The sequence below is a fragment of the Carettochelys insculpta genome, chromosome 7, assembly GCF_033958435.1.
Source record: "Carettochelys insculpta isolate YL-2023 chromosome 7, ASM3395843v1, whole genome shotgun sequence".
NCBI lineage: Eukaryota > Metazoa > Chordata > Testudines > Carettochelyidae > Carettochelys > Carettochelys insculpta.
The window spans coordinates 19,288,469-19,313,438 of NC_134143.1; the positions used below are offsets into that span (position 1 = coordinate 19,288,469).

Sequence of the window (24,970 nt, forward strand, 5' to 3'; positions counted from 1 at the left end):
ATTAGCAATGGAAAGCTTTTATATGCACTGTTGAGGAGGGAGTGGATTGCAGAACTTGTCTGAGGATTTATCTGTGTAATTGAGAGGATTAGTTAAATGAATCTGGAAGGCTTTGGACACCATTTAGTCCTCAGTTATGATCTGAAACACTAATGTATTCTGCCAAAAGTATTTTTTCTCATGTTTGGAGGGTCTGTTTTCTCTGTAGCAAGAACAATCCATTTTTAATTTGTTGTGCTTTGTTCTTTGAGGTAAAGTTGACAAAGGGGGCAGGGCATGGCACAGTGAGAGCTCATATTTTTTCCCTGAATTTAGAAGTAGTTAACAATATTTTCATTTAAAAATAATATAAATGGGATTCTATTAAGGGATCTTTAGCCTCTGACTTGAAGCAATCTGAAAACCCTGGAGTATTTCAATAAAATAGCCCCTGTCCCCCCATGTAGTTAGAATATACTTGTAATGCCTTACAAAGTGCTTAAAAAGCACATTTCTTTTATATGCTATACAAATAAACTTACTGTATCATTCTTAGGCTCAAATCTTCTCTCAAGTCATTCCCTCATGTGAACTCGGGGGTTTTTTTGTTAGTGAGTGGAGACCACAGATAACTTCACAAAATTATGTCTGGGATGAAGGTGATGGTTGGATTATTTCGATTTATATGAGGTCTTGTGGAACCCAGGTAAAAAGTGACCTATCAGTAGGGACACAAAAGACTGACTGTAGCATCTCTTTTTAATATGACAGAGTATATCAAGGTGTGAAGAATAAGGATAGCTTAGTGTGTGGTTCTTTGGCATGGGACCTTTGCTCTGCCACAAACTTCCTGTGTAACTTTGGGCAATGATGTATTTCCTCAGTTCCCTATCTGTAAATGGAGAAATAGTAATTCTTCCATATCTCTCAGAGATCTCATGGAGGAGATGAGCACTCCTAAGCTATAAAGAACCAGAATGAAAAATCATGGAATGACAGTCCTCTGACCCAAGTGGCCATGGAATGCATAGATATCTTACGTTGTGAGGCTTCTTTTTTGTCATCAAACTGTATCGTGGGCAATAACAACTCTCAGCCATAGAAGTTATAGATATAAACTCCACTCCCTCAATTTGTGCCTGCTAGGCACAACACAGCCTATTATTGATGGAAAAAGTCAATTTATCTTTTGTGGGAACCACCTCAAAATTGTAGCTTTGAAAATGTAACTCAAGTATTAACATCAGAAGGCAACTATCTTGTTGAGAGGATACAGTTTGGGAAAGAGGAAGGACACACTAAGGCTGCGTCTACACTTGCATGCCTCTCAAAAGAGGCGTGCAAGTGACGGAAATTGAAAATGCAAATGAGGTGCAGATTTACATATCTGGTGTCTCATTTGCATGTTCTCCTTTCAAAAGAAAAAAAAGCAGGGTAGACGCAGCTCTTTCGAAGGGAAACCCCATCTTTGAAAGAAACCTTCTTCCTTAAGAAAAAGAATAGGAAGCTCTTTTGAAAGAATAGGGAAATGAGGCACCAGAGATGTTAATCTGTACTTCATTTGCATTTTTGTTCCCCTCATTTGCATGCCTCTTTCAAAAGAGGAATGCAAGTATAGATGCAGCCTAAAAATACAATGTAAAAACAAAATTAAAGAAAATATACAGACAAGAAAAATCTAACTCTACTGTAGAATATTAAAAATTCCAGACACGTATGGGGAAGGAAGGGAGGAACAGCTCTAATGGAGGGAGAAAATATTGCTTATATTTCAGACTGGGACACTGATTCATACCAATCTAGCTTTTGATTGGCCTATCTCCCATTGCCTGTTATGACTACAGGCTTCCAGTTTGGCTTGGATAACATTTACCTTAATCTGTATAAACTTTATTCGGCAAAAATGGGATCAGACTAGAAAGAGGAAAGCTGCTATATTTGAATTGGTTTTGCAAAAACTTTGGATTACAAGATAGTAGGCATGTGCAAAATTCCCCAAACTTTTTGAGATGTGTGTGTATAACACAAATGCTTCAAGTCTCTTGAGAACTACCTGTTAAAACAGAGATGTTTGCTAACACACACATTGTTAGCGAGATCTGCTTTGCAATCATTTTATGGAGCTACTGCACTGCAGGTGTATTAAAACCCAAAGCCTGAGTTACGTCTATGATACCAGTATCCTTGAAATTTTTTAGGTAGATACATATAATTTTATAGATCCTCTAACATGTTTTTTATAATAAGTTTTCCTTTACAATAAGTTTTCTTGTGTTATCTACATATACTCAAAATCCTGTAAAGTTTGTCCGCTGCATTAAATAAACATGTTGTATGTGTGGTATGTTAATTTCATTGCCTTACATAACTCATACACTACCCTTCATGAATTGTTTTGTGCTTTTACTGTTGCTTTTGTACATTTGTATGCGACAAGGGGCTACTGGAGTGAACATAATTAAAGATCTGAGCCAAAATTTTCCAACCTGGTTGCCAAAAATTAGGCACCCAAATCTATTTTAGACTGCTTAATGAGCAGTCTAATTTTTTAGGTGCTGAGCACCTGCAACTCCCATTAAAGTAAATGAGAGTGACAGGTGTTCAACCTTCAGAAAGCGGTTTTCTTGGTGTTTGGATGCCAAAATATAGGTTTAGCTGCTTCTTTTTTAGGCTGATGTGTTTTGAAAAATCACAACCTTGGACACATGGATTTAAAATAGAATCAGAGGGCTGGAAGGGGCTCCAAGAGGTCATCTAGTCCAACCTCCTGCTCAAAACAGGACCAATCCCAGCTAAATCATCTGAGTCAGGGCTTTGTCAAGCTGGGACTTAAAAATTTCTAGGGATAGAAATTCGACCACTTCTCTCGATAACCTGTTCCAGTGCTTCACTGTCTTCCTGGTGAAATAGTTTTTCTTCATATCTAGCTTTGACCTCTCCCACAGCAACTTGAGACTATTGCTCACCATTCTACCATCTGTCACCACTGAAAAAAGTCTCTCCATCCTCTTTGTAATCACCCTTCAGGTAGTTGAAGGCTGCTATCAAATCCCCTTCATTCTTCTCTTCTGTAGACTAAATAAGCCTAAACCCCTCAGCCTCTCGTCATAAGTCATATGCTTCAGCTCCCTAATCATTTTTATTGCTGTCCGCTGGAATCTCTCCTTTTGGTCAGTTTTTGACATTACAATGTGTATGACAGCAGTGCCTGCCTCTGATTTTGTCTGGTGGTGTGAGATCAAAGGGAGGAGTTAATAGAAATAAGGGATGACAGAGATGAGTCTTTGAAGAAGCTGCTGTTTTGGGAATTACCTCACATGTGTCTCCCACCAGGCCAGAATAGTTTACATGACCCCGGGGTAAACCTGTGATGAAAGGAGAATATGAAACCATCACAGGGATCCTGGTCCTAGAAAAGAGGCAGTGGTTTGAGTGAGGTGGGGGAGGCACTCCAGGGGGTGTCTGTGAGAACTGACTTATGACACAGGGGCTGTCTCTACACTAGCAAGATTTTTCAGAAAAGCTGGTTCTTTTTCAAAAAAAAAAACAAAAAAAAAACCCCACGGAGACCCTACACACAAAATGTGCTCTTTTGATCTGAAATTGAACAAATGTGGCCCTTTTTCCAGAAGCCCTCTTTTTCTCCCAGGTGAGGAACAGTGCCTCTTTCCTAAAGATTCTTTCTTTTTTGGGGTGGGGCGGGGGGAAGCATGTGTAGATGCTCCACTGGCCGTTCTTTCAAAAGAGCAGTCCTCATGGTGCCAGATTTTTCAATCCCTGGGCCATTCTTTTGAAAGAGCAGGGGCTGTGTGGACGCTCTCTATCGAAAGAGCAGATCAGTCTTTCAATATGCTTTTTAGTGTGTGGAAGCGAACTTTCAAAAGAAGTTTTTTTTGCAGAAGATCTTTTCTGGAAGAACTTCTTCAGGGGCGTGCTGCCATGGGGTGAAGTCTCTCCCCAGGGGCTCAGATTCTTGGGGGGCTTGCTGGCACACAGGAAGACTACTCCAACTGGCCCCCCATGCCCCAAAAAGGACCCGCAGATCTTGCTGCCACCATGGGCGAGGAATCTCCCCAGTGGCTAAAATATGCAGGAGTGGGGGAATATTTCAGCCACAGACTACAACCCTACCCCCCACCAAAAATATACTGGGGGGCTTGTTGCCCATTGCAGACATCTGCTGCTTTTTGCAAAATCTTTGATATTTCATTGATAAAATCTTTTTCCTAAACTTTCCTATCTTCGTTCTTTATGCTTTGCCGGCTCCCCCACAAAAAACACAGGGAACAGTGGGTGGAAGGCCATTTGAGATGCTTGCTTCCGTTATAAGATCAGTGTATGAGATTTCACTGCCATCACATTTTGGAAAGACAATGTAGTAATTTTATATGGGGGTATACCAGTGTCCTAGAACTCAAAGAGACCTTGATAGGTCTTTGAGTCCAGTCCCTTGCACTCACAACATTACTCTTCCAAGATTTTCGGGGGCTTGCTGCCATCCCCCTTGTCAACAATTTCCATGTAGTGAAGAGGGAAGCCAAAAGTGTCTCTTCCTAGCCTTTTCTATCTTTCTTCTAACTTTGTACCCCTTCATGCAGGGAAGAGCAGGTGGAGGGCCAGTTTAGAATACAGACTTTGCATACAAGCTGTATAATGAACAGGGAAGTCAAATACCCTCCCCTTAGCAACTCCCTTTTTCCAAAAACTTTGCTATCAACTCTTTCTTCATGCTTTTCATTGTCCCTTTATTTTCAGGGATCAGATGCAATCAAGGGAGGGGGAGACACTCAGTGAATGGCCAGTTAAGCAGATACACAATTGCTGATTTTTGTGAAATCCTTGATAGTTCAGCTACCGTAGTAGTAGGCATCCTTCAGTCTTCATAGACTATGGATCGCGCCCTTTATAGTTTCAATTGAGGACTTAATTTACAGCATCTACTGTGACTATGAAGACCCACATGAGAGTGACAGTCCTTGCTGCATCTCTTGCAGATGTGGTGGGTGGCTGGCAAGTCCTTAGTGTGCTTTCTGTGCACTTGCTTCTCCTCTGCTAGCTGTCTGATCCTCATCTCGCCCTTCTGAAGGCCCTTGTGTAACCCCTGCCTCCATCTGCTGCGGTCGTCTGCTAGTTCTTCCCAGTTGTCCAGCTCGATGTCTACCTCTCTGAGGTCTCTCTTGCAGACATCTTTGTAGCGCAACTGAGGGCGTCCGGGAGGTCTTTTGCCAGAGGCTAGCTCACCATACAGGATGTCTTTTGGAATCCTTCCATCATTCATCCTGTGGGCGGAGCCAATGCTGCCTGAGGAGGGTGTGCATGGTTGGGATTCCAGCTTGCTTGAGGATGGTGGTGTTGGTCACTCTGTCCTTCCATGATATTCCAAGGATGCACCTGAGGCAGCACAAGTGGAAGACGTTCAGCCTCTTTTCCTGGCGGGCATACAGGGTCCAAGTCTTGCTGCCATAAAGGAGGGTGCTGAGGATGCAGGCTCTGTAGACTTGCATTTTGGTGTGAGTGTACAGCTTGTTGTTATTCCACACTCTCTTGCTGAGTCTGGACAGAGTTGTGGCCGCTTTTCTGATCCTCCTATTTAGCTCAGTGTCAGAAAGGAGAGATTTCTGTTAACTATGCCACCTTTGTTGATGCCCTACTTTTCCTTCCTTCCCACTGGAAGAATGGATGTTTGCTTAACACAGCAGGGGGAATGAGGGAAATGCAATGTGGGAAGATGTTATCAAAGATGAGAGCATACCCAGAATGCCATGGGGATGAGGGAACTGTGGGATAGGTTCCCTCAATGCACAGCTGCAACAGTCGGTTTGCTGATTGTGTGGCAGCAATAAGTCGACTTTGTGAGGAGCATGTGGGGCGGTGAAGATAGACAACTTCCACTTCTGAGGCTAAGTCTACACTACAAGATAGTCAAATTTGACTAAGGACCAGGATAGAATATATGTAGTAAATACTGTAGAAATATTCTAAGTAATAGGGCAATAAAGTTAATAGATTTTAGATCCAGAAGAAAAGTGATGCAACCTAAATAACAGGAACTTGGCATATATTAGCAGGCACAGATGCATTCCAGAAAATTCTTGTGAATAAAAGTATAGAGAATATTTTGTGTAACTTATAGGCTACGTCTACACTAGCCCCAAACTTTGAAATGGCCACGCAAATGGCCATTTCGAAGTTTACTAATGAAGCGCTGAAATGAATATTCAGCACTTCATTAGCATGCGGGCGACCGCGGCACTTCGAAATTGACGCGCCTCGCCACCGCGCGGCTCGTCCCGACGGGGCTCCTTTTCGAAAGGACACCACCTACTTCGAAGTCCCCTTATTCCCATGAGCAGATGGCAATAACGGGACTTCAAAGTAGGCGGGGTCCTTTCAAAAACGAGCCCCGTCGGGACGAGCTGCACAGTGGCAAGGCGCGTCAATTTCGAAGTGCCGCAGCCGCCCGCATGCTAATGAAGCGCTGAATATGCATTTCAGTGCTTCATTAGTAAACTTCGAAATGGCCATTTGCATGGCCATTTCGAAGTTTGGGGGTAGTGTAGCCATGGCCATACTGTGTAATTTCTACCTAGCCATTGATTAGAGTTATTGAAATTATTCTACATGGCTGTTTCTACACATGCCTCTTTCTCTGAAAGGGGCATGCTAATAAACAGCCCAAAACATGCAAATGAGGTGCATATGTAAATTCCCAGTACCTCATTAGCATAAGGTTAACAGTCTTCCAGACTCCAAAATGACGTGTAGAAACGCGGCCCCTGGGGGTTCTTCCGGAAGGAAGTCTTCCTTCCAGAGGCCCCTTTTTCCTGGGGATTGTTGCTGGAACTGTTGCTCATGCTTATGCTTGTGCTTTCTTGTAAGAGCCTCTTTCAATGGACTTATGTCTGTAAATGGTTCTATTCTAGTTCATTTCCATGAGTTCATAGTAGTCCCCACCTAGTGGGGGCTAGCCCTTCCCCACCACCAGGAAGTACCTTGGCTCTTGGTTTCCAAGCTGGGTGCATTGTGCCACAATGAGCCACATTCCAGCTGCCTCTAATGTGCAAGAGCATTGCAGGGTTTGCAAAGGCTTTGGCCTAGAACAAAGGAAGACAGGAACACTGGACTGCTTTGGCAGGAGGGAGACAGGGGAAAGTCTCCAGCAACAAGGAGCTACAACAGGGAAGTTGCTATCATAGCGTGTAGGAATTGGTTCTCACTGAAGATAGTTTGATGTAAAAAAAGGTGCCTCAGACCCACTCATTCTCTTCAAATTCTTATTTATGGTGCAGTTATTTTTCTTTTTTCTTTTTTTTATTAAACCAACAGCTATGAGAGGCACATACAATGTCTCTGGGGTGGCTTATTGAACTTGCTGTGTAGCATCACACTTTGATATCAGGTTGTCTTGAGGAATTAGGTGTTTTGTCTTTTTCTTTTTGCTAGTTTGACAATTTTTGGACAGAGCAAATGGCAGCAGCTTACAGAGATGCAATATAATGGCTTTCAGACAAACCGGATGAAAAATCAGATTTAAATTCACTGTAAAATAGTAATGAAGATGTTCTGGTTCTCTTTTGAAATTCGTCTGTGCATTTAAAGAGAAACCAGTTAATTAGCTTGAACTTAAATATGCCATTCAGCAGGAATCTCTGTGTTTTACAAAACATTTAATTAACCTTTTGAATCTCCTTGTCTGACTAGAAGTACAAGGTATATATAGCATGTTTAAGCTCCAGTTCTGCAAAGTACTTAAGCATGTGCATGACTTTGAATAGGTTTGCCTGTACACATTCCATTTTCCAATCAACCCAGCATGCACTGGCTGGTTGTTCTTTTTGTGACCCTCTGCATTTTTTCCCCGCTATTTATACAAGATGCCACTCATCTTAAAATGAAGACTGTAGTCTAATTTAACTGAAATTGTAGTTGTTAACTTGTAATTTCATTGTTCATAGTAATGACATTGAGTCTTTTTGCTCCCTGTCATCAGTCTAGGGTAGAGTGAGAACTTTTTCTAACATGTGATCGTCCAGTTTTGGTTTTGGTTTTGTTTGTTTTTAAACTGGAAAGTGTCTAAATATGCTCATGCCAGGTATCTGAGTTCACAGCTATCACACTCTGTGCAGTGCATGAACATCCTATTTTCCTTTGTTTTCTAGCATGAGTGCTGAGCACTGTAAATCTGCACCAATTCTCACTTTCTTAATTATGACTATTTTTCTTTAGGATCAAAAATGTTATACTTTTTTATGAACTGAATGGCAGCAGTCTGCTAGATGCTGAACAAAGTGGTAAGAAGACACAGCTGGAATCAAAATAAACCAGTCAGATAGAATCACTTATTGATATTTAAAGAAGCGCAGACTTGGGGCCTCACCCACTAAACCAGGAGTGGGCAAACTTTTTGGCCTGAAGGCCCCATCTGTGTAGAGAAATGATGTTGCAAGCCATTTAATGTTGGGCTGTACCAGTGTGTTGAGTTATTGGAGGGGGCTCAGGGCAGTGGGTTCAGATGAAGGCAGGGGTACAGGAAGGGGTTCAGTGCTGGGGTTAGTGTGGGAGTTATTTGGGGTGTTGGGTTCCTGCTAGGAGCCACTTACCTTGAACAGCTCCCCATCAGTGGCATGGGGGGCCAAGGCAGGCTCATAAGCAGCTAGCATGTCAGGCCTGTGTAGGGTGAGGGAAAGCAGAGGGCTCCACAGGCTGTGCTGGCCTGCAGGCAATGTCCAACAGCTGCCATTTGTTATAGTTCCTCATTCCAGACCAGTGGGAGCTATGGCATCTACTGGTGAGGGCAGTATACAGAACCCTCTGCCTTCCCTCACCCACCCCTGGGCCTGCAAGCACGTACCAGACATTTCAGGGAGCTGGATAGGAGGCAAGGAGCAGGCTTGGAGCCTGCCATAACTTCCCACCTGCACTGCCAGACTGGTAGTCCCAAAAGCAGGATTAAAAGCCTTGATGAGGTGAATGAGGCACGCAGGCCATAGTTTGCCCTTTTCTGCACTAAGCCCTCTATCCACAGAACGGCCTTCTCAATCACGCAGAATCTTGCACTTTGTCAACTCGAATGCGTGCAGTGTTGACCACACTGAAGTCAGTGGCCCAACTCCCATGTGCCTTGATAAGGCTGGTATGCTACTCACAGAACTGGGCTGAAATGACAGAGCAGGTCCCCATTTCACCCTGACTTCATTTGGAAACTGAGTGGGGAAATTGCTTTCAGATGACACTGTTCTTTTAGCATAGTCCTGAACTGGAACCACAAAGAGCATCCCGTGTGCAAACGATATTGCTTAGTTCTAAATGCGTGTGTGTGCATAAGATGCTCATTTGTAAATTATCATCTGTTCATGTCAAATGTATAGTTAACTTACACAAGAGGGAAGACAAACAGTTATTTGTAATATTGAATTATGAGTTCTTCCATCTCCCCCTTCCCCCCACCACAGTACTGGACAGTAGTGCTCACTTCAAACAATGCTACATTTCTTAATCCCATAGGTTGCAATGTTAGAAACCTTCAGGACAGAATCTTGACTCTATTGTTTGTACAGATTCAGGAATGCTCGAAGAATAGCATCCCACCTTACATTCTCCTCTGAATCTATTAAATCATTCACATCCTCTGCACCTGCCTTTTCCAGTTCTCTCCTGCAGGTAGTCAAAAATTGCTTTGTATCATCAGAACTACAAAATAAAAAATGTAGGCTCCTTGGAGACAATATAAAGTTTTCCCAGGAAAAAAAATACAGACATGCAGTGTAACTTCTGCGTGATTTATGTCTGAAGAAATAAATCTCGTATGAGCCTAGATGGCTGTATCAGTGTCTGTCTGGATTGTTAACTACGTAGCTAAGTTGAGGAAAATTCTCTTTTTTTCTTTCCCACAATCTAAGGTTTGGTTTATTTAGAATATCAGTAAAGCAAATTATTGCCCACTAAAATATGAGCCTGGACAACGACAAGGTTCAGGTGAGATGGGCTTAAACCAACCACAGCCATTGGTTTTGTTAAGAGTTCTGGGGTCAATCTGTATCTTGAACTCAGTTTTCTGTTGGGCTGTTATCTGAACAAATGTGTTGGTTTTGACCATGCTAAACTAATATAAACCCCAGGCTTTACACTAATGAAAACCATTATTAGAGTGAGAAGAATCAGGCCCTCAGAATCTTAGTGCAGAGTGTAATTTATAATTGGAATCTCCAAATGTGGATGGCATTACTCAAATTGTGATTTTTGGTTCTTCCTGCTTATAAACTTATGGGGGCAAATCCTCCTTGTAGGTTACAGAAGTGAAAATCTCTCCCATGTTATTACTCTCAATTTATGAAGCTAAGCAGAACTAATCTCATGGAATTTTGGACCTGAAATTGAGATCTCAGGTTTGCATTTGGAGGACCTTTCTAATTCAGACTACTGAACTGGAAGTGGGTCTTGTTTTCACCAGGTTTCCAGATCTATATTTTTTTCCTGTCGAAGTACATAAGGAGTGTTTGGGATCCACATTGGCCTTTTATGCCTGAATGACATAAAAATATTCAGAAGAAGCATCAGCATCTTTAGAACTTCGCATTAATGAATGCCTTTGCAGGGAAACAAGGCATTAACTCTTATTTTCATAAATACTGAGCTGCTGGCACTGTGAAAGAAAATGCAGGTTTGAGACCTCAATTTGCATACATATAGGCTTATGTTTAATGTAACTCACATGAATGATACTGATGCATTGGGATTATCCACATCAGTTAAATTAAGCATGTGCCTTAAGGTTCTGATCTTGGAACCATTTGTCTCACCTCCTCATATCCCAACTCTTACAGGATTCACATGCAGAGATTTAAATAAGAATAAATGCAAATTCAACCTCTCTAGTCCAGCATGCTTGGACCTGACTGGTCCTGCAGCAGAGAATTTGCCGAGCCATGGCAGGTCATTATTATCTAGCAGCATTACCAGCACTTTCACTGGGCTCTTAGAAGACATTTAGGGTTAAATCAGAACTAAGTAACAGCACAGAACATTGAGAGCCAGGACCGGTGGCAGTAAATAAACTTTATCAGACCACAAAAAACTTGGCCACACCCATGCGTGGATATCCACGTAACTAAAATCATGCTGGACCATGGATGTTGCCAGATGAGAGTGCTAGACTAGAGAAGTTCAACCTGTACAGCCAAAATTAATTATATATTCACTAGGGTAGCTCTTGGAAATCTATTTGGTAGTAAGCTGAATAAGTATAGTTGACACTTTTTTAAGTGTTATCTTTCATAGAGGAGAGGAAAATGGCCCTTATAAATGACAGGGACCTGGTTTTATTTTAAAATTCCTCCTTCTATTTTAGTATTATGGTAAACCACTGTCATCACAGAGACAACCCTACAACTCAAAGCCCATGAACAAAAATTATTCAAAATGCCTGCTGCCAAAACCCTACAGGTATCTGGTATCTACTGATGGATGTTATTTTTACCCTTCTTACATCCATATCCTTGGAGCTGAGGAACATGTAGCTCCATGGGAAGAAGCCACTCAGTGAGCAGGACTTTAAGCTCTGTAAGTAATACTGTGTGAAAGCAAAGCTCACTTTTTTATTTGAAATCTCTGGGGAATGCTTATTAATTCACTTTTCTGTTAGAACTATGAACATTTTTTCTTTGCTAACCAGTGTTCTGCAGTTCAGGTTTCCTAATATTCTCCAAAAATCCCTGGGAGATTTCAGTGATTCTTATTTTTGACAGTCCTCCTACCACCCATACCAATTATCAGCACTGGGAGAAAAATCTATGGATAGACCCATGCTTCCATCATTTATTTGTTACTCAGTCCAAGCTTTCAGGATGGTCAGTGGGATGTGCTTCATGAACTTAAAACTAGTCATGTGCTCAGATACCTTGATGAACTGGGACCTAAGAGTCCCATCAGGCAAGTTGCTGAGCACCTAAAATCACTTGGCTGCTTATCCTGTGGCAGAAGTGGGCCCTGGTTACAGATTCAAATATTCATTTAAAATAATTCAGATACTGTGATAACTGCTCAGTGTGTAAATGTGTTCCCCCATATATTGTATGGCTCTGTGCAGGTAGCCAGCACATCAGACTCTACGCAGCAAAGTTATCTCGAAATAACAGCAGGTATGTAGAAATAACTTTGGCCACATCCAAATAATGGGCACACTATTTTGAATTAAAATTGAAATAGCAGGTGCGTTATTTTGATTCCAGTAAACCTCATTACACAAGGAATAACACCTATTTTGAACTCACTATTTCGAAAGAGGTGCTATTAAGACAAAGAATAGAGCTACATTGAAATAAATCATAATGGGCTCCCATGGCACTATTTTGAAATAGTGCTATGGACCTGGAAATGTTGTTTTGAAGTAGTTGGGTGCATTTTGTGTGTGCACACATTATTTGGAAATAGAATATTTCCAATAGCTATTTCGCAATATCATATTTCAGAATAATGCTGGCATGTAGACATAGCCTAAGAGGATAGTTAGACTGTGTGCCCTTGACAATAGACCCTGTTGGATTCTTCACTGCCCCCATTGCTGGACGAGAACAGCCTCCTTAAGATGCATTAGGAGTGTTGTGTAGCATACTTGTACCTGTGTATAAAAATTTGTCAGGTCACCACACTCTGTCACCTAGAGCCCACCCACTATCTTGTACGTAGTGGTTTGATCAAAACATCACTATCCACCATGCTGTTGTTGGAACAAAGTCTGGACACAGTGTATGAAGCAAGCAGGAGGGTTTATTACACACAGCGCTGGAGGAGTGCCACTTCGTCCATCAGGAATCAGTGAAGCACTGCCAGACAATAGATTACAATTAATTATATAGATTATTGATGGGTGGAGGGAAACTACGACATGGGTGTCACCCATGCCTGGATAGAATCTATCAGCAAGACAAAATGAGCACAATAAGCCAATAATCTAAAAAGATTAAAAAGTTACAGAGTATCTCTGCCCATAGTTTACAGAGCATCTTATCTCTAGTACAGGTGGCTTCCTTTACATGTTAACCAAAATAGGTATACAATTGACCGGTTCATGTCAAGGTAGGTTAGGGGATGTGGCCGTGTCTCCACACTGGTGCATCCAGGGGGTTTACCTTGAAGATTTAAAGCACAAATCATTAACTGTACTAACAATTGGTTTCCACATGCAGGGCCTCTCCTTGGAATGTAGTTGCTGAGGCAGCTTTCTCCCTTCAAACTTCAAGGCCCCTCCTGCCCTTGTTTGGGTATTGTGAGGAAGATAAGGGAGAAGGGGCCCAGCAAGGTATCTGGTGAGAGAAATAAGGAGAAGGGGTCCCAGCAAGGTATTTTTCCACTCATGCTAGCTGGGTTTCTTATTTTATAGGCCTACTCCAGACTTTAAGAATTGAATGGGGGGTCTTTAGCACAAACTATGGCCTGCCTGAGGAATTTTCCCCCTACACTGTCATTTTAGACCCTGTCCTGAACCTGGCTCAGTGTTTCACTATTATCTCTGGGGAGTGAGTTGGTACCAAGATAGTCCTTAATGAGGGTTCATTTAACATCCTGCTCGAATGTGTTTGTGGTCTACGCTTAGTATCTATTAGGTATGAGTGTTTCTGCAATATCAGTCCTGTTCATGCCAAGCCCTGTCTCATGCTCACAGCTTAGCAAAGTCTTGATAATTGTTGCCTAGTCCCTAGGTCTTGCACCAGACCTGGGATACATGGGCCCATATTTTAGGCCTTCAGATTATAACAGAAAGCCATATTAAATTAAGTATAGTCTAAAACTTGTTTGGAGACTCATCTCCAACAGCCCCTAGGGAGTTGGGTGTCATAGGGGAGACCAAAGATTAGCTCATGTTCAAGTGTTAGGTGAAATCAGCTTGTTGCTTTTTGTTTCATCTGTAATGGTTTCCCTGTACCCTCAGTTCCATGGAAAGCTTCTTTCTTTTTGTACATCCTCAGTGATTGTACCAGTGAATATCTGAACTAAATGGAAAAAGTTAACCGTTACCTCTTCAAAAATTTAAAATGAAGATTTTTTCTTCAGAATCTGTATTGGTATCCAATAATCACATGAATCTCTGTTGTTTTGATATGAGTGAAAATGTGGAATCGGGGTTATGGTGACAAGGATTTAACTTCCCTTCCCCCAACTTAAAAGAAATAGACACCTTAAGTCATACACCCCAAGGAAGTGGAATATTGTCAAAATGTGTCTATAGATCATAGTTAAAATGGGAGTGGAACTTACTTCTGGGAGACACAACAATCGTGTAATGATAAAAGATACAGTATGTCCAACCTCATCTGGAAATTCATGGACTATTCTGTTGGGCACTTCATGTAGCTTATAGCTCCAGGTCAGCAGAACAGTCGAGGTTGTGCTTAACTTGCTTTCACTTCAGTTGGATGAAGCATAAGCTTAAAGTTTTCAGCAGCATTCTCCTTACTTCTTCCTTACATGTAGCTCTTCAGTGTCACTGCATTAATACATGCATGCCTCCTCTAAAAATTAAATTATGGATCAACTCAACACAGAGGAGATGTTAATAACTTGTTTTCAAGGGTTCTTTCATCTTAGTAGCTTACATAACTTTACATCTTTATTATTTGAAAATGTCCTGTCTTCTATGGGCAAATGATTATGCAAACTTTGTCAAACTTCTAATTCTTTCTGACAAGTACATTAATGTCTAATAATATGCTACTTTCAAAAGAGGATTGTTCTGAACTTATTTTTTGTTAAAAATGCCAGTATTTCTTTTTCTTGGACTATTTAAATTATGGCTATAATTGATACCGGCCAGGGTGGTTGATAGGTTTATCTTGGCCAAATCATGACCCTCTCCTCTATAATAGCTATTGATATAGCATAATATCCGGGAGTCATGTTTTTTTTATTAAAAAAAAACTCTTGAAGAAAATTGCAAAAATTATTTCAGTAGGCAGTGCAGTCTAGTGTCAGCAGATACTGCTGCCTGGACAGGTGATGTACACAAAATCTAGTCCCCAGTCTTCAAAAGTAAAATTCTGTATGGTTTGGCTTGTCTCTTAAACCAGAGATGGAACTTAAGGCAGCAAGAGAATGATTTCCTCAAACTGCAGTGAAAACTATGAGTTTCTGCAAAGGTACAGGAGAAGAGTCACATTTTTTTCCCAAAATGAAACAAACATATTTGTAGAAAATATTGGGCTTACTGGATGAACTAAAAACTGTGGTAATTTACTGGCTGGAGCCTTGTCTTGCATCTGTGAAACCCTAATTCAACAGGGCACTTGAGCAAAAAGCTAATTTTAAGCACATGAGTAGTCCAAAGGGGTTATTTACCTGCTTAAAGGTTAAGCATTTGCATGAAGTGCTTTGCTGGATAAGAGTCCATTAGCCTACATAGTGAGGTGCCTATCCAGTCAGAGAAGAAATCACCTGAGGATGGACAATTAGGTACTGAGCAGTATATTCTGGAAAAGGGAAATACGGCAGAAAATTAAACTTCAGTATAGTGTGCATTTTGGTGCTCAAATTATTAGAGTATCTTCCACTTCAGACACTAACAGTTTATAAACTTAAATATCTATCTGAACATGTTAGTTTCATGTAATTTATGGGCCTCGTAATATTAAAAATCTATTTTCCATATTTAGTTTCTTTGAAAAAACTGTTAGGATTATGAATTTTAAAAAGCTAATTAAGCGTTTGGGATTTTTGTACAGAAAATACATTATGATACATTTCACAGTATGCTCTTTTGCTCTGTGCATTACACAGTATATCATATGTCATTTCCCCCTGTTTTTATTGCACTGCATTACTGATTGGCTGTCCCTTTTAAAATGAAGCATATTCAGATATCCTGATGACTAGAAGGGTATGCTCCAGTTGGTTGAGGCTAATGAGGGGTGGGATGACAACTGAATTAGAATGTGAAAAGACAGCTGTAGAGAAGTCAGCAGTAGGGGGTGGAAACTGTTGAAAGGGAGTGGGCGGCGGAAAGGTGGTCTCAGAGAAAAGTGCTGAAGAGAGCTGAAGGAAGTGGGGGTAGGGCTGTTGAAGTGATTGCCCTATAATGAAGACCAAAGAGTGGCTGAGAAGAAGCTTAAAGCCCTTTGGAAAGAAGGTGGACAGATGTGGAATATGAAATGACTGTGTACCCTGGGACAAAGGGTATCATTTTGGCAGAATGTTTTATTTAGGAAGGAATGCTGGGGCTTACGCCTAGAACAGGTTGGTGTAGTATCTAGCAGAGAATAAATGGTTGACTGACTTTAAATTGGTCATTAAAGTCTGCAGGAAGATTGTGAGCATAGTGGTTTTTAAAATATTAGTGTATATATACCTGCAACAAGAATGTGTTCTAGTTCAGAATGGGTTGGTAAAAAAAAATTACTGACATCCACAATGAGACCATGTAATCATGGCCACCTTCCTTGGCCCATGACTGGGCAACATAGCATTCAGAGACCACGCTTTTTGTATCAGGTTTGTATGGAACGATGAGACGGTCCTATGAAAGGTATTGAGTAACCTGTGTGGGGGCAAAGGAGCATATAATACTGAGGTGTACACACATTTGTTACATTTGATGGAAACATAATACAAGTACAAAGGTTACAGCTGAGGAAATAAGAAAATGAGCACGAACCCTGAAACACTTTACAATGTTACATCTGTGATAGCCAGTGCTCCAGTTAAGCAGAGTCCTTGCGGCTCTACTGCTGCCAAAGGTAATTAGTGAGAAGGAAATGTACATGTTACATTTGGTGCTGTGAAACTGATCTTACATAATTTGCAAAGAATAACTATGTGGATAAATGAAAATAATGATAATACAAGCTTTGTAACAACACTTTGGGAATACAGTTTATCAGAAGATTACAGCTCTGATGACTGATACTTATGCAGCAACAGGATTTTATTAAGATAAGTGTATTACAGGAGGAGCTTTATGATATACAAAGATTAGACAGCACATACCAGTTGATTTCTTCCTTCAAGTTAAGTTGCATTCAACCCTATTCACTTGACCCCTCCCTCCAAAAATTGGTTAATCCACTAACCACTACTTGAAGATAAGACTTGGTATAAATACACTGATGAGAGACTATTGCATGACCAGACAATATCTTGCAAAGTAGTGGTAGTTGAGTCTTAGGGTATTTGGTGTGTAAACCAACATTCTTGGCAGGTGTCTCAGCCTTTTAATCTCTATAGAAATGTAGACACCAAATCATAAAAGACATCTAGATGTCATTGATCTTTACAGTCTGTGAATGCTTCCTCTCACATTATGTAAACTTAAACATGGCTTTGTTCTTGTGCATAATTTTACTCATGTGAGGAATTTCATTGGCTCTCAATGACTATGTCTACACTAGAGTGATCTGTCAACAGAAGTTGCTGTTGGAAGATACCTTCAGACAAAACTTCTGTCGACAGATTACGGCCAGACTGCACAGCAGATCAGCAAAGCGATCTGCTCTGTCGACAGAGAGCGGCCAGACTGCCTGGCCACTCTCTTGCCAAAACAGCCAGAAGCACAGCAGACTGGGATTCTCAGTGTCCTGGAAGTCCTGTCTGTCCACAGAAGGCCCCTGGAATGTTCAGACTGACTTTTTGTTGACAGATCTCTGTCAACAGAGACTTTTTGCCTCATGGGGGAGCAGCAGGAAGCTGTCGATAAAAGTGCCACATTCTGTTGATTTACAGTTGACAGAACCCTTTGGGAATGTGGACGCTCTGCAGGTTTTGTCAACAAAACTCTCTAGTGTAGACATAGCCAATGAGACTATGCACACAAGTAAAGTTGCTCGTGTACTTGAATGTTTGTGGGATCAAAACTTTTAGATTATAAAATCTTTGTAGGTAGAACTGGTACTTGTAATGCAGTTTTACTCGCACAAGATCCCTGTCCCAAGTAAAACCTCCCGACACTGCAGTGATTCAAATAATAATTGTATACCCTGAATAGTAACAGAGAGAGAACCATGTTAGTCTACATTCTATTAAAACAAAAAAGCAGTCTAGTAGGACTTTAAAGACTAACAAAATAATTTATTAGGTGATGAGCTTTTGTGGTCTGAAGAAGTGGGTCTGTCCCACGAAAGCTCATCGCCTAATAAATTATTTTGTTAGCCTTTAAAGTGCTATTGGACTGCTTTTTGTTTTGTATACGCTGAAGTTTTTGTTATGTCTTCTTCTATCACTCCAGAATTATACTGATCCCTTTTTTCCCTTTACCGTGCTGGAAAAACTAAGATGTTCAAATTTCTGTCTCACTGTTCCCCTTAATTAGTTCCGCCCCAAATGGGCAAAGTTACTGGACCCGTGTATTCTATAGGTTTGATCTCAGGTAACTTTTTCACATAGATAACTGAACTCTACTTGGATTTTTTCAAATCCAAGATGTATAATCAGTACTTTTTTTCCGCCGGTAGTTGGCGGTACTGAGTGCTAGCATGTCAGTAGCTCCGGTGATGGGATTGGCTGGGGGTGGATGACAGGGAAAAAAGACTGTGTATAATATAAAGATTTGGTTCAGCATTTCCAATGTTCTTCAAATTTTGGTTTATGTTTTCTTTTCTGTACACAATCGGACTTCCTCGTGGAAGAAAAATGACTGTGGTGAAGTTGCTGTGCTCAATTTTGCATTTCGGGGATCTTTTTTTAAAGAATAGGACTTTAACAATCAGGTTTACTGCCCTTTATCAAATCCCATCCCCTTTTTTTTTTTATTCTGCACACACTGTAAATCATTACCCTTCAGACTAACATTGTCATTCACTCCACAGGCGGTGAAGTTCAGAAGGGTTGAACTTAGCTATAATACGATGGAACCATTTGTTTAAAATACAACATGAGCTCAGGAGTGATGGGAACAATCTGAAAAAAAAAGACTCAGTGTTTTAGTACAGAATATACCAATTAACCATTCTAAATTGCACTTACAGTTTACTTATACTTAGTTTACCTTCTCATTTTCTCAAGCTTTAACTAAAAATCTGTTATTGGAACTGTTTCACTACAGTTACTTAAAAATCAATATTTACTAACCAATCCACATATGAATATAAGTAACATATTTGTTTGCATATTTGGGTAACTGTTATCTTATAATCATTTAATATGCTTTACTTCTTGCTGAGGTGGTTGTTTAGGTTACTGCCTTAACAGGGAAATCATGCATTCACTATATCATGACAATGGCTACAAGGACGACACAGGTAATTAGACTCCTTCATGTATGTAAAGAATTAAAAAGAAAATTATTTCTGTGAGGTTGTCACCAAAAATGCTGAGAGGTGACATCCTGGTGAAATCAATAAATATGTAAAGCACCATTGCTGGTCTAGAATTTCAAAAGCTGCAGAAGATGCCTGGATGTGCTTCTACATTCTAAATGCCTTTCAGACGAAGAAAGCAAAAATATGTGTTTTAACTCTAATAAATAAAAAAACAAATCCGTTTGAATACTGGGGGAGGAAAAAAAACATTATTTCAGAAGCATTAGCAAGGCTGAATTTGTTCATATATTGCTGGTGTCCCATCACTGTAAACAAATCAAGTTAACTATATAAAATAGATTGTTTTAATGGATTCTCTGCTTCCTCATTTTCTCTAATTACTGTAATTTCAGTAATGATTGGAGGATATTAATAATTAACTACTGCAGAAATTCATGTTTCATTTTATTCCTCAGATTAAAGATTTATATAGTTAGTAATATGCATTCAGTAGATTACCATAAATTAATTAACCCTTCCATGGGTAGTAAAAGTGACTTTGACATGTAATACACAATTTGTTCCTAAGACTGAGAGAAATCATGAAAACCATTTAAAAAAAGATGGGCAGAGAATGGGGGGGAGTGAGTGGATGGTGGTGTTTGGCCCATAAATTTATTCTTGGTCAATACTGAAGACTCCTGGCCAAGATTTTAAAATAAATAAATGGCAACATGCTCAATTTATCCATTGTAAATTTTATACTGGTCTCAGGGCATGCTGAAAGATCTCTGTGGTGTGTGTGTGTGTGTGTATATATATATATATATATATATATATATATATATATATATATATAAATGTTAAAGGTCACAAACTCTTGGCTGTAGGCACCTTCACAGACAATAATTCAGTACAAAAATACTTGCAAAACTGCAAAAACGGTAGCTTTCTCCCTTATCCACCAATTCTGTTAAGACAGCATCTGTTTATTCCACCTTTTCTTGTGGTGTACCTTTTCTTATGAGAGTATGCCATGGTCTTTGGTGTGCTTTAATTTTCAGTACAGATTCTCTCATACAGGTTTGAGCTAGTGGGTCAGCTTCAGCTTGGGAAAATCTATTCGATTTTTGAACAATTCGTTTTAAACTCAGGTTTCCATAATACTATACCCTTGGTTAGATAACATCCTTCCTACATGGTCTCACAAATCACACTTTACCTAAAGTGATTTTTTTCCATTAATCTGGAAAGAGAACTCAGGTTTGCAGAGAGACTGAGTGAGTGTGGAACTGGCTTTTGAGTGATGGAGGAAAGCATTCCAGTTGTTTGAGCTCTAGTAAGCGTGACCATTCACCTCTGGAGAGTTGTAAGGTGAGGGAAGAGAGAAGGCCAGTGCTGATGATGTAGAGTTGAGTGAGTGGGGCAGTAGTAGTTCTAAAAGGCCACAGAATTCCCATGGAGTGTGCTCATTTACAGCAACACTATTAATAGGAGACGAGCTGTTTCCTAGAGTGGGAAGCCTCAGTTCCTGGCTTGACCACTAACATGGGGTTATCCGCATAGTAAAGTGAAGTGTGCAGCAGAGGGGAGTGATTTGTAAGGTGCATTGATGTGTTGTGCTCTTCTTTCTGACAGGACTGCCTACAGGGGGGCAAAAGGGGCAGTTGCCCCAGGGCTCAGCAATTTAAAAGGACTCAGGGCTCTGGGTTGCTGCTACCACAGCTGTGGCAATGACCAGAACCTTGGGCCCTTCAAATCACTGCTGGAGACCCAATTGTCCAAGTCTGGACAGCACTAAAGCCCCCAGAACTGCCCCTTATGGAGTCATGTAGCCACTTCTCTTGCCCAGGGGCATGGCAGTTCCTGCTGGCATGCTTGAAAAGGTGTCTGGTTAGCATCGGTGTTGTCCCAATTCCAGCAGCATTGTGTTACAGCATACCAGATATGTTGAAGCAATTCTGTCTATGTGGAGCAATTAGTGTAACACAGTAGAGCTCTTTACAAAACAAACCAGTCTCATGTGCTTTGTTGTGCCATGTAGACAAACCATTCATGTGTGACTCTGGATCTACTACTTAATTTCACTGTGCCCTCACTTCCCTATCTCTGAAAAGTAAATGGTACTACTGCAACTACCATTCTCCCTCATTTTGTTTGTCTGTTTAACCTCTACAAATTCTTGGTAGCAGAGAAGGTAACTTCTAATGTGTTTCGCAGTGCCTTGACTTGCGGCTTCCTAATCTCATTTGGGGTCTCTGTGCGCTTCTGGAATTCAAATCAATAATGTCGAGGTCCAATTATTCACACGTCATAACGGGAAGAGTCTTACAATAAAAAAGAAGAAATAAGATGCGCAAAATTAAAAGGGTTTGCAGCTGAATCTATATTTGAGGTGGCAGTTTGGGCAATGAATGTTTCCTACCACTTTGCTTTCCTTTCCATAATGCAGGGAATTTTGCAATATGAAAATGTCCTTTTTTAATTTTCTTTGAAACCTACCGGAGTCGACATGGGTCCTGGACTAAGGTAATACCTTAGTTTGCATTGTGATTACAAATGAGTTCTGTCAATAATGGCAGTGGGGATTACTGCATAGAATGTGCCCTGTCTGAGTAAGAGAAAGTCACAAACGAAATAGGAATAAGGAGCTTTTGAAGACAGGGGTCCTTTCGAAAGGTCCCCATCTATATGGTCAGTGCGCAATTTAAATGTGGCCAGCGTTATGCTAATGAGGCACTACATATTCATGCAGGTGCCTCATTAGCATCTGCCAAAGTGGCTCATTAACATCCCCCTTTTGAAAGGTGGGAGCTAATGTAGACATAGCCATCGCCTTAGCAGTCTGCTGATTACCGGTCGGAACTTATGAACCCATTATAAAATGTTACACTTACTTCCAGAACATATGGGCTTTTTTGAAGGCTGTGAATTTTTTGTGTTTCTTAAATGCATTGTTGTGGATATTTTTAGGTACTGAGAAGCATATGTTAATTTTGATATAGAATAATATATAATAGTTTATAAAGCAATAATAGTAAGAAGAAGCATGCTTGTGGAATAATATTAATTCTCTACTGCTATTTCTCTTCAAATATTTCTAATTATTCCTAAAGGACACCCATTATCACAGACTACATATTTAGGTAGAGCTATTAATGAATACTGAAACTCTAACTTACAAATGTATTGCTCAGATTTTCCAAAACTTAGAAAATTTAGAATCAGATTTTCCCCTGGGGGTGGAGGGATAGGACCCTCAGTGAGTGCGAGGGCCCTGTCCACCCCAGGATGCTGGGGAAGTAGTCTTGGGTAGGGGCTGGGGGCACCTCCCCCATGGGAGGGGCCAGGTGGGCTGTGAGGTGTGGGGGTGCTGGTGGAGGCAGGGGGTGCAATAGCACATCCTCTTCTATCCAGAGGCTGAGAAGATCTTTAATCTCGGCCTCTGTCCTCTTCTGGCCCTGGTTTACCTCTGGTGACCCCTCAAGCAGGAAGGAGGGAGCCTCCTGGGCGTTTCTGGAGTGTGGGGGGCTCACCATGCGGCCAGTGGGCTGTGTGGTAGTGATGTCTGTGCTGCTGGAGCATGTGCCAGGAAGAACTAATGCTCCTGAGGCTCTGGGCACATGCTCAGCTTCCTGCACATGATTTCTGGGACAGTGTGGCTTTAAGAGGCTGGCCCCGGACACCGTAGAGCCCTGCTGGGGCTTGCTAGAGTGTCTCCGTGCACCCTTTAGCTGCTGCCATGGAGGACCTGCTTTTTTGAAATAGCAGCCCCAGAGCGTCTACACATGCCCTTTATCAAAATTCAATTTTGAAAGGGGCTGCTCTTCCTGAAATTGAATGGGAAGAGCAATTTCAAATTGTATGCTCCTTTTTGCTGAAAACAATTTCAAAATTGCTTTGCAAACACGGGGCTAGTGTAGACACACCATTAGTTCTTATCATACAAATTTCTTAGTTGCCTTTTTGATTCTAAGGCACAAGCTTCTCATTGCTTGTTTAAATGTATGACCATTTATGCATATTTATATTCTACTGCCTTTTTTGTTCCAAGGATGTTGTCAGGCATGTAATTGCCTTATACATGGAAAAGCAAAAATGTGTCAATTTGATGGTATTTCTTTTATTCTCTACAGAACCCACTAACTGTGTCTCACTCACTGGTTTTTTTTTTGTCCTCTTTGTCTGTTAAAGGCTTCCAGTGGTTTTAATTTAATGTTGATATCTCCTCATGTTCGTCTGTTTCTTTATTCGAGATGGAAGATGGCAAAATATACTCACTAAACAAAAATTTACAATTTCCAGTCCTGCCATACATAGAGAGTAATCAAGTTTCCTTCTGGAAATGGAAAACAAATCATGCTTATTTTCTGCAGCACCTGGGGCCTCATTCTTCCTTCACACACTTGCTTTATACCTGTGTAACTCAATTTCTTGCCAGTAATTGGCTTATGCTGGTTTTCTTAGCAATTAGTTTTTATTACATAATTTAACAATGATCTATGGTTTCATGATTGTCAAAGAACTGAGTTCCAATCAGTGGAAAGCACAGTATAAAATATGCTATGCTAAGCATAGCTATGACCATTCATCAATAAGTTCACATATGTTTTCTGACTGTAGTGTCGTCATAAAGCAACACAATACAACAGCAATACTGGAGATTTCTAGGGAGACTCATAAACCCAGCTGTATTAAGGTACCAATACACAGCAGTTATCGCTCAACAGCAGAAGTGAAAGCTTCAGGGTACGTAGAACTCCTAATTATTTTTAGCTTTTCTAAAAGCTTTAAAACTTTAAGATCAGACGGCTAATGCAGATCGTGTCCTTGCTTATCACATGAATGCAGCTCCTGTTGCACATCAATGAAAGTTAAATATACTAAGTAAAGACAAGGATTTTTACTTAGATTTTTGTAAAATGTGTACTTGAATAAATTTATGTTGACAGTATTGTTTTTATAGCTGTGAAAAGAATTCTGGTTGATTTCGGAATATGCACAAAAGAGAGGTACCTACCCAAGAGACCCTCCTCTCTGGTGCATGTAAAAACAAAGCGAGATTGTAAACCTATAATCAACAGCCCTCCTCAGCTATTTGCTTCCTGGTGAAATAAACAATCATCCAGTTATTGAGTTTTTACAATTTTGAAGGCTCAATTTCTTTTTAGTTTTTCAGGAATTGTACAATGCCTCAAATGTCTAAGTAATGCCAAAGTAGTTTCTTCTTAACAAAGGATAATGGGATTTGTCTACATTTTGTAACGTCAAGCATAAGGGGAACACAGAAGGAAATACTAAGATAATTGAGAAAGAGGTGAATAAGACACAGAGCCTGGTGAAGCAGTGGGAGGGGAGGACTGGTGGAAATTTATAGGTGAGCTCTGTGTATTTCAGAGCTTTAAAACTAAGATAAAGAAATATGAATTTGAAGCTCAGCATAATATGAACTTGGTAAAATAGGTGGTCCCCAAGTCAGCAAGATAAATAAACATAGGCAACTTCAAACACATGGAAAGATTGAAGCAGATACTTCTCTACAGTCTTTGGTCTTAAGAGGGAAATTGCACCATCAAAATGATAGAGTTGATTTGTGCAATAGTACCTTGGATTATTTGGTGAGTGGTGGAAGAGAGCATGACAAAGAAAATTTGCAGTAATCAATGTGGGGCATGTGGTTCACCTTGTAAAATGTCACTAAGGTTGTGGCTATACTGCCCCTCCCTTTCAGATGTGGCATGCAAATGCAGCCAATCGAAGATGGAAATAAG

The 24,970-nt window shown here is 40.6% G+C and overlaps 1 protein-coding gene across 11 annotated transcripts in view; it reads left to right on the forward strand.

Moving 5' to 3' along the window:
- Positions 1 to 24,970, forward strand: part of NRG3 (neuregulin 3) — a 1,029,780-nt gene that overhangs the window by 455,669 nt on the left and 549,141 nt on the right. The gene's annotated exons all lie outside the window — the stretch shown is intronic.